Source organism: Manis pentadactyla, chromosome 13, assembly GCF_030020395.1.
Source record: "Manis pentadactyla isolate mManPen7 chromosome 13, mManPen7.hap1, whole genome shotgun sequence".
Classification (NCBI taxonomy): Eukaryota; Metazoa; Chordata; class Mammalia; order Pholidota; family Manidae; genus Manis; species Manis pentadactyla.
The window spans coordinates 99,043,949-99,061,115 of NC_080031.1; the positions used below are offsets into that span (position 1 = coordinate 99,043,949).

The 17,167-nt window shown below is 40.1% G+C and overlaps 1 protein-coding gene across 9 annotated transcripts in view; it reads right to left on the reverse strand.

Moving 5' to 3' along the window:
• FAM13B (family with sequence similarity 13 member B) overlaps positions 1 to 17,167 on the reverse strand; it is a 123,178-nt gene that overhangs the window by 84,943 nt on the left and 21,068 nt on the right. For 5 of the 9 annotated variants that reach the window (XM_057490908.1, XM_036897544.2, XM_036897536.2 and 2 more), the window contains exon 1: positions 11,742 to 12,043. The exons of 1 other annotated variant lie outside the window; for it this stretch is intronic. The gene's annotated coding sequence lies outside the window, so the exon portion shown is untranslated. Of the gene's footprint in view, positions 1 to 6,377; positions 6,472 to 11,741; positions 12,045 to 17,167 lie in introns of those variants that run through there. 3 more of the 9 variants (XM_036897539.2, XM_036897513.2, XM_057490906.1) reach the window with 2 other exon arrangements.

The window sequence follows — 17,167 nt, forward strand, 5'->3', positions numbered from 1 at the left end:
AAAATACTGAGGGGTAGAAAAACCATATTCCTACAACAAATGTTTAGAAGATGATTACTTCATAAGAGTGTATATCAATGATACCTTAATAAAAAAAAAAAAAACTGAGGGGAAGGAAAACCATATTCCCAGTACAAATGTTTAGAAGATGGTTACTTCTAAAACATCCTGTAATGCCTGCTAAAACATGTACTCTACTCATCTGAAAAACTTCAAAGTAAAGTTATATAAGACCTGTTAGACAAGTTAACTTCAGGGATAAGATTTTTAATGAATTTACATTAAGTCTGGTTGATAGCTTTACAGTGTTAAAGAAAGCTTTGCTTTATGTATAGTAAAATGAAGATTCATTAGAATATCTCAGAAGCAAGTTCTAAATATCACTAAAATGGCTACTCATGTTTAGTGTGTCTTATTAATGAAACCAGGAACCAGTTGTCTCATCCAGTGTCCTCTTCTGCTCTCAACCTCTGACAAGATAATCTGATAGCATTCCCCTTCTCTAAGACAATACTGGGTAGGAAGCTACATATTCATCAGTATAAATGCACTCCTCCTACTGGGAAAACAAAGGCAGAACTCTTTCAAGTGATGAGTCTCTCTCTCCTGAAGAAGAGAATCAATGATGATGACAATGATGATGAAGCAAACATCAGCAGCAACATTAAATGAGCAATTATTGTCATGTGCCAGGCAGTTACATGTGCTTTATAATAAAGTATTATTATAACCCTTAATGAGACACTACATAGGGTTCAGCAATTTATCCACAGTCCACCCAGCTAATAAGGGTCAGAGGCAGAATATAAACCCAGAGAGTGTGACTCACAAAGAAAAGTCCTTGCTCTTAATCACTATCCTACAGTATCACTCGATGTAAATTCTCACGATTTAAAGTACCACAGAAACTCACATTTTGTCATTCAACTATCCAAAGAATCTTATATACATTATAGGAGGTCAGTTATTACCAGCTTGCTAAAAGGTACTTAACGCCCCAAGCCCTATCTAGAACACACCACTGAGAGCATTTGCTGGAGAGTGGCCCAATATAACACTTCTGCAAACTGCAAAGTAATTTCTGACATTATTTAGTCCTGTTTCCCCACCCCTTTTCAGAGCTTAAATCATATTAACTATTCCCTTGATACATGTAGTGGGCTGAGTAATATCCCCTAAAACTCATTTCTACTCAAAATCTAAGAATGTGGACTCATTGGGAAATAGGGTCTTTGTAATTAGTTAAGGATATCAAGATGAAATCATCCTAGATTTAGGGTGGGTCCTAAATCCAATGACTTAGTATCTTCATAAGAGGAGGAGATGAGGACAGGACACACAAGAGAGACACATGGAGGGCAAGACGACCATGTGAAGATGGAGGCAGAGATTCAAGTAACGCTGTCCTTGACAGCATACAGACAACAAACACCAGGGCCACTAGAAGCTGGAAAAGGCAGGGGCTGATTCTTCCCTAGAAACTTATGGGGGGAGGATGGCCCTTCCCACACCCTAATTTTAGACTTCTGGCCCCCTGATCTGTGACAGAAAACTTTCCATTGTTTTAGAGTCCCATTTGTAATAATCTGTCACGGAAGCCCTAGAAAACTAACACAACATTTAAGCTACAATATCCAATTCTGAAAGGAAAAAAAAAAAAGAAAAAGCAAACAGCATCAGGTACCACAGAAAACTGTCCCAAAGACATCTAATAAAATGGCTTAGCAGTTGCATCAATAAAATGCAAAGAAAGCAGTCAATAAATAAAAGCATGACACAAGAGACTACAATGTGCAGACTTTCAAAATAACCAAGTGTCTCCAAAAGCATAATTTTATTACAAATCAAAACAACAAAATCATTTTAAATGATTTTGACTAGCATAGTGGTACTGACAGCAAATAAGAAATCATTTTGTATTTTACACTCACAAACTTCACCATGAGACAAGAGCGATAAAAACAATGCCATTAAATTCCAATACAGCTTAACTGGGTGATAAGTACATTCAGGTGAGTATACCTTCACGTACCAGTTATGAGCCAGAGTTCTGCTAAGGCCCCAGGTATTTTTGCACTCCATTCAGCTCCACTTACATATACATACATATGATAGCAACAAAAAACACCTTTCTTAAACATAAAGTCTTTAATACCTATTAAAATTGGTAGTAAAGGATAATGTTCTTCATGTAATTGTAGATTAATGACACCAAAATAAAAAAATTAATTGAAAAAAAAATTAGTAGTAAAGGGCTTCTAAGAATGGATAGAACACCAACATCTATACTATGGATAACCACAGCAGATAACATTAGTTGAGCTCTTACAACATGCCAGGAACTAGTTTAAGGGCTTTAAATGTATCAATTCATTTAATCCTCACAATAAATCCTTTGGAAGTACTTTTATTATATCCATTTCACTGATAAGCAAACTAGAAAGCATACAAACTTTTGGGGGAGGAAAGAAAGTGTCTATGTCATGATGGTAGTAGTGGTTGTTACATGTTTGACACACTTGCCAAAACTTACTGAACTGACATTTTAAACTGGTGAATGCTATTGTATAGAAATTATACTTCAATAAAACTGAAAAAAGGGAAAGAAATCACATGAATAAAGGCATAGCTTCACTTTAATAGATTAACTATTTTTATTTTAGATGACATTTTTAAAATATATTTTTCCACCCACAGAAGTATAATAAAACATTTCCTTTAACTATTTCATGACTTGTCCTATTTGTTCTTACTATGTTATCCGACATACCCAGAAATTACTAAACTTTCTAACAAAGAAACAATTAAAGTTGCAGTACGGACATTATAAAATTTAAAGCCCAGTATAAAATCTTTTCGAAGCAAACAATTTAACAGAACACTATAGTAGTAGTAAGATTAGATCTGCGTATACTAATAAAGTTCTATCATTATACTAATAAGTAACCTGTGCTAATCAGCAACTACCAACGTAAATTGCCATTTTCATGTGAAAAAGGTCTACCTTCAAATAGAATATAAAGAAACAGGAAAACTCACTTTTGCTCTAAAGTGAGATTTTGACAAAATAGTATACAATTCACACAGAAAGAAAATTTAAAAGGACTACCTCAATAATTGCTAAAGACAGAAAGAAAAAATTTTTTTCTATTACTAGCATACAAAGAGCAAAAAGCCAACAGGGAGATGGGTCTCAATAAAGAGGAGAAACTTTGGGAACAGAGATTTAAGTTTGCAAACAGTTGCGGTGTCTGACTCTAAGTTAGTGAACCAAGGCTTAAGGAAAATAAACTTACCCCTGCTCCATACATTCTTTTCATTAGCAAGCTCTAAATAATTCACCACAGCAAAGAAAAAGCCATCTCTTTTATTCCAACTAAATCAAGAATGGTACTACAAAAGTTGCCTAACATGCTTAATCAGTGGTTCTTTCCTGGCCTGAGAAAATGACAAGGCATTAATTTGCCAGGGATACTTAAGAGAATCAAGCAATTAGGAAGGCTGAACAAATGTTTCAAAAGCATATAAACTAACCCATCAAATGGTCATAGATGTTACTTCGATCAGGAAACCACCAAGTTATTAAAATATGTTATTAAATTCATACTGACTTATCATTAAATAATTTATCACCGTATAACTAAAACAATTCAGGACTAGAAAATTTTTTAATTGAAGAGAGCTCTAATACTCAAAAGTTTAGGAACTTCTTTGTCTTAAAAAAACAAAACCAGTTGCTCCACATCGCTAATTATCAGGGAAATGCAAATTAAAACCACAATGAGATATCACCTCACACCAGTTAGGATGGCCAGTATCAAAAAGACTAAGAACAAACGCTGGCAAGAATGCGGAGAAAGAGGAACCCTCCTACACTGCTGGTGGTAATGTAAATTAGTTCAACCATTGTGGAAAGCAATATGGAGGTTCCTCAAAAAACTAAAAATAGAAATACCATTTGACCCAGGAATTCCACTCCTACGAATTTACCCAAAGAAAATAACTTCTCAGATTCAAAAAGACATATGCATCCCTATGTTTATTGCAGCACTGTTTACAATAGCCAAAATACAGAAGCAACCTAAGTGTCTGACAGTAGATGAATGGATAAAGAAGTGGTACATATACACAATGGAATTTCATACAGCCATAAGAAGAAAACAAATCCTACCTTTTGCAACAACATGGATGGAGGTGGAGGGTATTATTCTCAGTGAAATAAGTCAGGTGGAGAAAGACAAATACCAAATGATTTCCCTCATTTGTGGAGTGTAACAAGAAGCAAAACTGAAAGAACAAATAGCAGCAGACTCACAGACTCCAAGAAGGGACTAGTGGTTACCAAAGGGTAGGGGTGGGGGATGGCGGGTGAGGAAGGAGGGAGAAGGGGATTGTGGGGTATCACGATTGGTGCACATGGTGTGCGTGGGGTCACGGGGAAGACAGTGTAGCTCAGAGAAGATAAACAGTGACTCTGTGGCACCTTACTACACTGATGGACAGTGACTGCAATGGGGTATGAAGGGGGACTTGATAATAAGGCTGAATGTAATAACCATATTATTTTTCTTGTGAAACCTTCATAAGAGTGTATATCAATGATACCTTAATAATAAAAAAAAGAATATAAAGTATTTCTTGCAAAAACTACTATCCCTATGCCTGAGGATTTTTTCATCAGTGCACTTTAACATACTACTTGAGGGAACAATCTTCCTCCATGGTGATTCCACTAAACTACAATGAACAATGGAATCAAGCATATTTTGTAGGACTGCAGTCACCAAATTGTGGTACTAAACGTAGCACATATATTTCACAGACTGCAACCCACTAAATATAAACATTTTACTTTGAGACAGCTCATTATTCCTCTCTTACTTAAGGATTCAGGCAAAAACTGGTTGCCCCTATTGGTAAATAGCCTGACTCATTTAAAGAAACTCTCAAAAGGGTCTGCAGCCACAGTCAACTATTTTATAAACTCCAACCGTGATTTCAAGCTTTTCAAATCAAAGGCAATGAATGAAGCCAGAGGGAGGTAGATAAAAAGTCCCCTCCTCTATTCTCAATGTTCTCAATACTAAAATCTAACCTAAATTCCCCTGTAAAAAATTCCTCAGTTGTTTTCCAATACCTAAAACCCTGGAATCCAAAATCTTGGATCATGAAAAATTTTTGAGCACCACCCTCATACATGTACATATATTTCTAAAGTAGATAGTGAGAAATATACAAGCATATTATGTACATAATATACATAACACAAATTAACAATTTAGGATTAAAAACAGAAAAACAAGTATTTTAATACACACACACACTTTAATATATCATCCTGCCCATCCAAAGTGCCAGCACCCCACTTTTGAGACCCATGATCTAGAACCTGGATCTCTAACTTCGTCTGGGGGTGGGAAGGGGTTTGCTCCGTATACAAACTGTGACGCCATAACCCCAGTCCAGCTATGCCTCTGTATGTTTAACAAGCTCTTCCGAAGATCATGCAAAGTTTTAAGAACCTCTGGCATACAGGAAATACTTCACTTCCCAGAAAAATCTCCCTTCCTGCCACTCTCCCTCACTCTAGTGTTCAACGATACTTAACTACTTGAAGTTCACAGTCCATCCCTCCTAGGCTTTTGCACGTACTGTTTTCTGAGCTTGGACCCCTAACTCAACACCGTAACTAACCACCCCCTTGACCAGCCCCTTCTTGTTCACCCAACTTCTATTGATCCTCAAGTCTAACTCCTACTTCCTCTGTCAAACCTCCCCTAATTTCTTGAAGCCAACAGCTCTCCTTCTTTGCTCCTAATGCATCTCTTACCTTTTTAGCAATTATCCCATAGAATTTACAAGAATGTGTCTCTCAATAAAGAGAATCCCTGAAGGCAAGAACCCTGTCACTTTGTATCACCAAAGGCCGCACACAATGTTTGACATGTAATCCAGTTTTTAAAATGTATGTCGAATAAAGACATAAATGAGAAAACAAATATTGGCCAAAGTGAAGAAGATAAAGGGGCACATCCTTAAGTGTTTAAAAACTAAAAAAAAATATCAAAAATGGATGCCATATCTACTGCCAGCAATACCGAAGATTACTAAATCAAGAAGGGAAAGCAACCATCATTTATGGAATATTTATAAGCACTTTACAAGTCATTTCTTATACCTAGAATAATGCTGTTTGTATATATAAAAACAGTGTTGTAAGCCTCAGGACACTCAGCAAAACAAAGTTCATATATAGTGATGCTAGAATGTGCTGTTAGATCTAACTGCAAATCCCCCTAATGAAAGCAATTTCAATCACAAGAAACCAGAACATTTAAATAAGCACTATTACAAGGGCAAAAGACCTGACGACTCACATTTACTTGGAAACCAGCCACAGTTCTGATTCAAAAAGCCAGAGACCATGGAATTCTTGGAGTCAGATGAAGCAACTTCCCTAGAGGATGACCTCTTGAGGAATGTGTCAGGAGTCAGATCCAGTTTTATATGGTTCACACATCAGTGCATGAAAAACAAGAAAGAGTGATAAAGCGATGTTTAATCCTCCTTACAAAAGTATGAGGAACGGTAACACTTTAAATGCCCAGCTCCTATTAAAGGGTAAGCCTGTAATGTGCTAGAGCAAGATGGCTCCCAGCAGGTCCCCTTCCCCCACGGGCATTCCAATGCCACTGGTCTACTGATGTACAGGGTACCATGGACAACTCCACAACTGGTTCTAGCCAAATCGGTCCCTGGAAACCAGAACATTTTTCTTTTTGCACAAACTTGTGTAAAAACTGCTCTTGGGGGAAAAAAGGATGCTGGCACATGAACAAAAAAAGTACTGATTATACTTATTTCTGTATTTGTCTTTCCTACTCAGTTGTGAACTTTGAGAGCAAAAAATATGACTTCATCTTTGTTTCCCCAGTTGTGCACTGTGAACAATAGCAGAAGCCCAATATCTCACTGATGCTACCTATTCTGGTGCATTTCCACACTTGACTATCCAACTGAATCCTCGCACCCATACCCTGCGAGATAAACAGGACAGATTACCATTCCCTTCCTCAGAAGAGGAATGGCAACAAAAAAATTTCACAAGTGAAGAAACTGGTCCAAAGTCACTGAACTACTGAGTAGAACTCGAAATCTGCTGTCTTTAAGGTGGATGCTCTTTCAGGCAATAAATGACTACACTAATAACTGAAAATTGTTTAAAACTGCATTGAAATGTGTGAAGCCACACAAGGTAACTCATAAAACAAATATTTTGTACTTGCTAGTCAAAAATCATTTGAACACTAAAATATTCCTTAAAAAGAAAAAAATGTATCTTTTCAAAAGTGATTCTACAACCAACCTGCTCTTCCTCATCTTATCTGATCCTAAATTTGAGACTCTGTCTTTCCAAACTTTTAATCCACTGTGACTGTGTGTGTTCAAAATTAGGACCACAAAGCACCACCCTCTGCCCTCTCTCCAAAAATACCAATCATCTACTATGTCAGTCAACAATGGTTTTCAGTTTTATTTCTACTTTTCCTTTTCAATTGTAAGAAAAAGCAGTTTAATATACAAAAGCAAAAATATCTTAAGAATAAGTGAACAACTTTTCTCCTTCTATTCCTGAAAAGTACAACAGAAACCCATCAGACATCTCTGAAAATTGTTTAAAACCAGAGATAATTATTATACATCATATTCACAAGGAAAAGAAAACATACACCAGAGCTAGGTAATAACCTGACAGGAATGATTTGGGTTATTTCCCTCTAGTAGAAATCCAGTAAATTTCATTTAATTATCTTGTCAACTCACTGCATTTTCCTGAACCTAACACGTTTACACATTCTGGTTCACCTACCTACATCCCCCACCACCTTCTCCTCCTCATCTTCAGTTCTCACTCAAGTCCCATTCTTGAAGAGGCTTTCTCCAACTCACTCAATCCCACTATCTCGCCTAGTAATTTCTCTTACCACCTACCATTCCTTGGTTCCTAAACATTCACCATATATATTCTTTTCTGTGTTTGTTTAATGTCTCTTTCTACCAAGAGTGTAAACACTTTGAGGTCCACTGGTGGTTTTGACTTTTTTTGTTTTTTCAAAGAACAGTTTTATTCAGGTATTCACAACAAAATTCACTTGTTTCAAGTATACAATTCAATGATGTCTAGTAAATTTACAAAGTTACACAATCATCACCAAGTGATTGAGTTTTGCTCCTCAATTTATCTCTGGCATTTAGAGAGAGATAAATATAACTTTAAAAAAAATAAGAGATTGTCTCTAGAATGAATAAATCAATCTGATAATGAGTTTTTCTTGTAATCCCATTACTAATATTTAATGTACAGTATGACTGCATTGGTGTATTAAAACTGCCTTTATTACAGTCCATTCCAAATATCCTTCACATCTCCATTTCCAATCAAAGTTGGCTCTTTGGTAAGGCCCCAGAATGAACCCACTCACATACAAGCCTACTGCCTCACTTCAGGAACCCTGACTCAGGTCAAGTTCGTGTGTACATACTACATTTTTCCTCCATCAAGTAACCCCCTTCTCTGCTCCGAGCTATTTGGAGTCATGTTAATAAGACACCTTATAAACAAAAGAAAGTTCAGGAGCAGTAAACTTACTCTTTGGTGACGATAAGGTCTTCATATAATGGATGAACCTTTGTAATAGTGAAGTGATGGAAATAAGCTCTTTGCACTGACATACCTCTAGTTGAGATCTACATATAGTGTAACCTACTAAATAACTGAAACCTTTTTTAGATATAAAATCAGCCCCTCTGCTGGTTATTCATCTGTGAAGCAGAAATTTTCTATTTTTAAAATTTCAGTATTTCATTCATTTTCAAAATTAAGGTTTTCGGATAAAAGATTAAACATTTATAAAGTATAACTTTATAAATTATCTTTAAATAGTTTTTTAAAAATGTAACTCAACAACAAAGAAACAAAACCAATTCAAAAATGAGCAAAGGGCTTGAGTACTTATTTCTCCAAAGAAAATATGCAAATGAAAAGATGTGCAACATCACTGTCTTAGGGCAGTGAAAATCAAAACCTCAATGAGATGCCTTTAATCCAGTTAAACTAGGATAGCTATTACCAAACAACTAAACCAACAACAGTAAGGGAGAGTAACAACTGCTGGAGAGGATGTGGGGAAACCGGAATCCCTGGGCATTGCTAATTGGCATGCAGCAGCCCTGAAAAACAGGATGTTCCCCCAAAAGTTAACATATAATTACCGTAAGATCCAGTAATTCCACTCCTAGGTACATACACAAAGAAATCAAAAACAGGAATTCAAACAGATACTTGACCACCAATGTTTATAGCAGCATTCACAAAAGCCAAAAGGTGTGTTAAAAAAGAGACAGCAGATCCAAAATGGAGTCATTCATGCTAAGCCCACATCACCAAACCAAGACTTAATTACCCAACCTAACTACAGTTTCAGCGTCCCCCAGGAATGGTACCTTAACCAGTCAGTCTGGAATATCGTGGTCAACACTAGTGAGGTAATCTGAAGGAGAGACATCCCCCTACTCCACCCCCACCAGGCTCACCACCCCCTGATCGAAGACCAGCCCCCTCTACTGGCTGGCCCCAAAGAAAGGTGACCTTGACTGAAACAGCCTACTCTTTAATGGTAACTTCCTTGTCCTGTCTCCTCCTGCTTATAAACGTCTTCCATTTGTACAGCTCCTCAGAGCTCTTTTCTGTTTGTTAGAAAGGATGCTGCCTGATTCATGCATGGTTGAACAAAGCCAGTAAGATATTTAAAATTTACTCAGTTGAGTTTTGTAACAGTTGTAAACAATCCAACTGTCCATCAACAGGTGTGTACATACGTGCATGATGTATATACACACAATGGAGTATATTATTCAGTCTTAAAAAGTTTTGATGCATGCTACAACATAGATGAAAACATGCGAAATGAAATAAGCCAGACACTAAAGGACAAATGTTATATGATTCCACCTACTTAAGGTACCTAGAATAGGCAAATTCATACAGACAGAAGGTGGAACTGAGGTTAAGGGGCTGGGAAGGAACAGGGAATGGGGTATGTCTACAGAGCTTTTGTTTGAGATGATGAAAAAGTTCTGGAAATGGATAGCGGTAATGCTTGCACAATATTGTGAATGTACTTAATGTCACTGAATTGTACACTTAAGAGATTAAAATGGTAAATTTTGTAATATTTAAAACTTTTTTCAATGTATATCAACAGCAATTTATACTATCATATTCCCCAGTGTCAGTGTACAATGAAGAGGGAGCCATGCACAGACTGAGGTTATTCATAAATGACAATAAATGTAGTTGTCATTTTATTGGTGGGGAAAAACTGACAAGTCACAATGTATTCATTTCAACTATTTTCTCTGTCCTAAAACAATGGCAGTCTAATAAAAAACACACTGTAACATTTTCTTCACCCAAGGAAGAATTTTATGGCATTGTGATAGGCCTTTCTACAATGATACGCCTGTTTACAATTTCCCCAGGACTTAAGCTGTGTCACAGATCCTTAATTGGTAAAACAATTAAGTTGGAGAAAATACTGCCCCAATTTTAAAAGCAGCACAGATCAATAAAGTAAGGGACTCCCCATGGATATAATAATGACCAGTTCATTCAGTGCCAATCAACAAATTACTAAATGCGCAGTACCTGTGAAAAACCCAGGCCAACAAGTATTGCAAGGTTACAAAAAGAAAAGTTGAAGATACAATCTCATTTTAAACCAGAAAGTCAGCAATTCAGAACTATCCTTTAATGTCTGCCTTTAGAAGTGCACCCGTTATTTAATGCCCACAGTCTGCATTACGGTGGTTCCAGTTGCCATTTTTATATGATCAGCCCTGTTGAAAGTAAGGTAAATTTGAGTTTTTTTCACTGATTTGATGGTACAATGCGGAACCGAATGAAATACTGCAAATGCCTCTCTACAAGTTAGTTTTTTTAATTGATTACAAAAGGTTTACCAATTTCCCAGTGACCAAGTGGCCGACCAATTTAATTCCCTTATAACCTTCCTCGGAAACTAGTCGCCTCATCTGAAACTTAATGCTATATACTCCCTCTAGCCTAGCCTATATGCAGAGCGCATTCTAGACAAGTCCCCAGTGAACCAACGGCCCGATTTTGGCTATATTCTCTGGGCAATTTAAGGAAGTCGGCAACCACTCATCTCACGTGATCTTAAAAAGGGGCGCAGTTGAACCCGGAAAAAAAACCACTTTTTTTTTTTGGCATCAACTGCACTGCCCAGCATGAAGGAAGTGGGCAGGGAGGTGGCGCAGGTCGGGAGTGCAGGGGAGGCTAGCAAACTAGCGTGGGTTGCTGGGCCCTCTACTTTGGGGGAGCTAGGAGGTGAGAAGGCACACTCGCTCACGCGCACTGCAGCGGCTGAAAAATCCAAGACTGCCACACCTCCCGGGATCCCCCCAGCCCCCACCCCACCCCACCCCACCCACCCTCGGCAGCCCGGAGCACGGCTTCATCTTCTCTAGCTGGAGCAGAAAGGGGGCCCGCCCTACGGAAGCCACACCTGCAGGGCACTGCCCCCGATCCCCCGCGCCCCAAAACCAAAGGCCCTTGAGCACCGCGCGGGTGGGACACTGGGGGGCGTCAAAGGGGGGGAGGGCCGCGGCGATGGGTGACCCGCGCATGCGCAGGTACGGGTACCCGCCCGTTCCCCTACCGTTGGAACCACGACGCCCAGTTCCCTGGCCGCGGCCGCTTCTCCAGGACCCGCGGCAACGACAAGAGGGCGAGAACTGAGGCCTCGTGTGACTCCGCGACCGGCGAGCCTTTTCTTTCGGCAGCCACTGGAGGAAGGCTGAGGCGACGGCTGTGGCGCGGGGCCAGCCCGGTAAGCGACCCCCGGGTGCCCCCGGCGGTGGCGGCGGCGGAGACACGGAGGGGGCGGGAGCGGCTACTGAGGCAGCGGCTGAGGCACAAACCCTCCCTAAAGGCGAGCGGGAGGAGAGTGGAGGGCGGAGGGCGGGCGGGGGCCGGGCCGGACGTGACGTGCGTGGGAGGGGGCGGGGTGGGTCCGCGTGTGGGGGCGGGGCGAGCATGCCGCCCGGGCGGGGGCCCCACAGCCTCTGGCTTCTGCCTTGGAGTCTGTGGGCTTGGAGACGCGGCTCTTCTCCCACCCCAAAATTGGGCCCCTGAGTTAGGATGCGACAAGCCAGGAGTGGGCCTGAGTCTGCAGGGTTGGAAAGAGATAGAGGAAACTGGGGAGGGGACGTAGGGGGAATAAAGGGCAAATGCGGAAGACCAAGGTTGCTCCTTGTCTCTGCGGAGGGAGGGGGCCGTGCCCCGCCGCAGAAGGCCAGAAAAACCTGGGTGCCCTTATCCAGGTGAGGGGCATGGAGACCTTAACAGAAAACCCCCGGTTACAGCGAAGCAGTGATTCACATCCACCATCTAATGGGGATTTGATCGGAGACCTTGCCTGGCTCCCCCATTCCTCTTCACCTAAGGACGTGACCTAAAACTCCAGAGGAAACATAGATGGCCTCTGGTGCCTAAAGCGTCAGGGAATATAAAAATAGATAGGCTGCATGTTCACTGGGAGCGTCCTACACTAAACCAGACTTTCAGAGGCAGGCCGACTGAGGAGCCTGACACTGTACTTGCACAGCCACGCAGACCGACCCTGCAGCTCCCACGAGCTCGCAGAGGTAGGAATACTCAGCCCATCTCTTCTCTGCTTTAGCTTGTTAAGGGCTTTGAGATCCTGCATTGAGTAAACCGCAGTGCTCTGCGTTTGGACTCCTTGACGACAGTTAGAGCCAGATCTACACAAAGAACTCTTGAGTATCTGTAAAAATACAAACCACCACAATTCAGTTGTCCCCTACCTGCCTGAACTGGAAGTCAGTAACCCGGAAAATGTAAAACTTTCATAGAACTTGTGTCAAGATTTTTCAAAAAAAAGAAAACAAAAAGTCACCTTAAAAGATGTGTTACAGAGGCCAGGGTGGCTCCCAAATTTCATCAGAGAGATGAAAATAAATTGTCTATAATTTAAGTGTCATATGCCCAGTTGATGCTGTCATAAAAGAAGGGTAGGGTCCATAAAGATTCTAGAAGCAGCATAATCTGAGTAAGAATGTACTGTGGGCTCCCACTCTGTCCAGAAGAGAGGCTACTGATTCTGATGGCCAGGACCAATATCCATTATCGGGAGTTTAAAACCTTAATTCAGATTAACTCTCTGAACAAATACTTACTGAACGCTTAATACATTTTTGTCTCAGGATACATCAGCAAATAAGATTCCTGGCTTTATTGAGTTTATATCCTGGCAAACTAAAATTTTGGATACCTTAAGAATATACACAGGCCCATGCTCTGATTTGATTCTCATCCAGTAGTCGTCCCATCACTCCAGAGGTCTCAAATAAATAAACACACCCACTAAGTAGCAGTTGTCCAAAGCACATGACCAGTACTAGCTGTACTAGCTATACAGTCTTCCTCAATAAATCCAGCTTCTGTGCATTGGGTTGAACTATAAAGTTGTTTTATCCAAATTAATTTCTCAGAACCTGATTAAGCTTGAGTGAAGTAATACATATATGTTTCTGAATTTCCCAAACGGAGGACCAGCACGACCCCTGGTTTCATAGCAGCCCAGTCAAGATGCAGCCTATGCATTCAGCTTTGCCTCTCTCCTTAAACATCCTAAATGGAAGTTTTACCTATGATTCCATGCTTCAAGAACAGGAACAACACGACTACTTCTAAAGCTTAATCACAAGCAAGTAAAACACTTGAGAGTAATCGTTAAAAGTAAAAACACTCCTAAATCTGCCCCACCTATGCAACACAGGCTGTTTACATAAGTGAGTGTAATAGGTACATTATTCTGAGTATGAAACCCATGACTGAAAGCGCCCAAAGGACAGGGACTCTTGCACTTACATACCCTACTCCCAAAGTATGGGCTCTCAAAAAAACAAATGAATTAATTGCATGACCATTTTCCTCTCTCAAACCCAAGACCTACTTGAAAGATACCTTTTCCAGATCCTACTTTATAATATGTAATCAATATGTTCAACATGTAGGATGCAGGGGTATAATTCTGAAAAACATCCCTTTAAACCTGTGCAGTGGGAGATCTGTCGCACACCTGATTCAGGCAAGTCCTGTGAGTTCCATGGTCCCCCTTAGCAATAGGAAGTCCTATAATCATTGAGTCACAAAGAGTGAAACTTCTCCGTCCTCAGCGAGGGACAGCTGGCTCAGGGCTTGCCCTGGAGAGGCATCATGCCTGGTCTTCCTTATTCTCTCTCAGCTTACCAACCAGAGGCGAAGGATGGGAGAGAGAAGAAAAGAAAGAGCAGGAAAATGCTTAACTTTCGCTTCCATGTGATGGTTTAACCCTCTGGGCCTGATAGATGTTTAGAGCTGCCTTTTTTTCTGCTGGATACTTTCTTATTACGTCACACCACTGCCATCCCCATTCTCACACAGAGCTCCCTTCATCTGAGCAAAAGCACTCTATTTTAGCAGTCCTTTACCCCCTCTTTTAGCCCCTAGAAATCTGATGATCTGCTTCCAACTTCTTGTCTTTTGAAAGCTGTTTTCATCGGTAGGGTCTTTAGGATCTGTCAGGTAGGATCTAAGACAGCCTTTACACTGGCTCACTTATAAGCAAGCGGCCCTGGGGCCACCCAACATTGTTGTGCAAGGTTACCCGCTCCATACCCTTGGGAGTGTCCGTTACGTCATCCTCTGTGTAGATTTGTATATTGGTTTTTGACAGTTTTCCAGCAGGTGGCAGTAAAGTGTTTTATCCAAATTAAATTAGTGTGACTATTTTCCAGTCTATGGAACTGAAGTATCTGGAAGGAGAGCTTTTTTCTGATGGTGCTGTTTAAGCTAGTGACAGCTCTGTATGGTCCACACAAAGCTCTCACGCACTTCTCACCCTAATAGCCAGACAGACCAATCTTATGAGCTCTAGCAGCCCTCTGTTGTGCTGCCCAAACAGCTGCCAGCCCTTCTCTTGTCTTCTGTATTTTCCAGGCCGGAGGCAGACACAAGTCCACTGTGCCTCTCTAACGACAAGAGACACATCTCAAGTACTCCTGAGAAGTTCCACTGAAGGTCTCTCTCACTCAGCTTGAGGTAAAATGCAGGCAGGCATCTGTGTAAGAATCACAGTAGAGCAACCAATGGTCTCCAAAGCATTGCTCAGTAATTCTCACCTGACCTTTTATGACATTGTGAGTATGTACAGTTATGTACCTGATTTTGTCTAAATCCTCTCATTCACAGGGGGAGTCCATATCAGAGCTCACTTTAGTGAATTTTTTTGGAGGGGGGCAGTGGTTGGGTGTTTTTTTTTTTTGTAACATCTTTGTGCTTTGGTTAAAACAGCAGTTCTCAGCCAGGAATAATTTTTATGGTCTTATCTGGAGACACTTTTTGTTGTCAAAACTGAGAAGGTGCTATTGGCATCAAATGGGTAGAGGTCAAGGAAGCTGCTAAACACCGTAGAATGCACAGGATGCCCCCTCCACAGCAAAGAATTATCTGGCTGAAAATGTAACTAACATCTTGGAACAAAGAGAATTCCTACATTTGGCAGTCACTTTAGAGCATACCTCAAAATTACAACACTTTTTTTTCCTTTTTCCTACAAATGGTCTACCTTTCAATGTAGATATCACTTTTTAATGTAACTAATATCAAAAACAGCATCTCAGAGAGCTATTTGACCAGGATCAGAAGTGACTGGTGTGTTTCTAAACTTCCGCTGGAACCTCATCCCCCCTGTTCTGAGAGAAATCTTCTGCATCCGTGGATGTTTTATTGCCCTTGTCTAGCTCGGATTAACACATAGTCTACAGGCACACACCTGATCATCTAACATTTGCTCTCTTACAACACTAAACTCTGTTTTCTACCTTTATCTCGTATCTACCTACCACTTCAGCATTTTATTAAAAATAATAATAATAAAGAGAGAAATGTGGTATCCACATATAAATCAAGTATAAAAATCAAATGAATAGTCATATTTGAACTGACTGTTTATAGTTCATAATGCATGAACAGAACCGAAAGCTTCTGTGATGGCTGCCCTTGTACTGTTCACCATGTAACTTATTCACTATGTAAGAATTTGTTCTCCATGTAAGAACTTGTTCGTTATGCCTCAGAAGATTGGAGACTGACGAAAATTAGGCTTGGGGTGGATTAATGATTGTGCATTGAGCATTGACTCCCCTATACAGAATTTTATTGTTGTTAACAACCATTTGATCAATAAATATGAGAGATGCCCTCACAAAAAATAAAAAAATAAAAAATAAAAAAAATAAACTTCCGCTGGAGGTGAGGCCTGACAGGAAAATTATCACTTGAGGTGATTTTTTTTTTTCTTAGTTATTTCTTTGCAAGATAACTTTATAGCCCAGAAACACAAACATTTTACCCAGCTTATGTGAGCAAAGACTTTATGCCTCTCAGAAGTAAAGTCATGCATCAGTTCACTATAGGAGGAATATATATTTGCTGCAACCTCAGACCATGCCCAAGATTCTAGAGAGGACTTAAGCATGCCCGGCCCCCCGCCAGGGCCACCAGTGTCACTGGACTTCTCCCCTCACCCCCACCCCTACCGCAAACTAGTTTGAATTTAGCTTTTCCGGATGCAGCAGGATGCTTAGCCCTTTTCTTCTGCCGTCAGTAAGGAAAACCTTACTATTCAGCTCTCCTCACTCCTACTGATCTCATCTCTGACCAAGGCTATTTTGAGTACTAGCTTATAGATTCACTTTTTTTCAGTCAAGGCTGCTATTTTTTTAATACAATGTTCATAAGAAACAGGAGCCACCAAGAACCAAAAAGACATATCCCATCCCTACCAATTCTATCACTTAAAAAGTAAAGTAGATGCAACAAACATTTAATAATTATGAATGATGTACTTGGAATTAACACATTGAACTTGTAATAAGAAAGCCTGCATTCAAGTTCTAGCCATGTGACTCTGGTCAAGGTACTTAACCTAAATGTACCTTAGAATCCCCATTGGCAAAATAGGAAAAGTAACACTGAAATGTATTGGTAAGCATAAAAGTGTTTTATAAGCCATATACT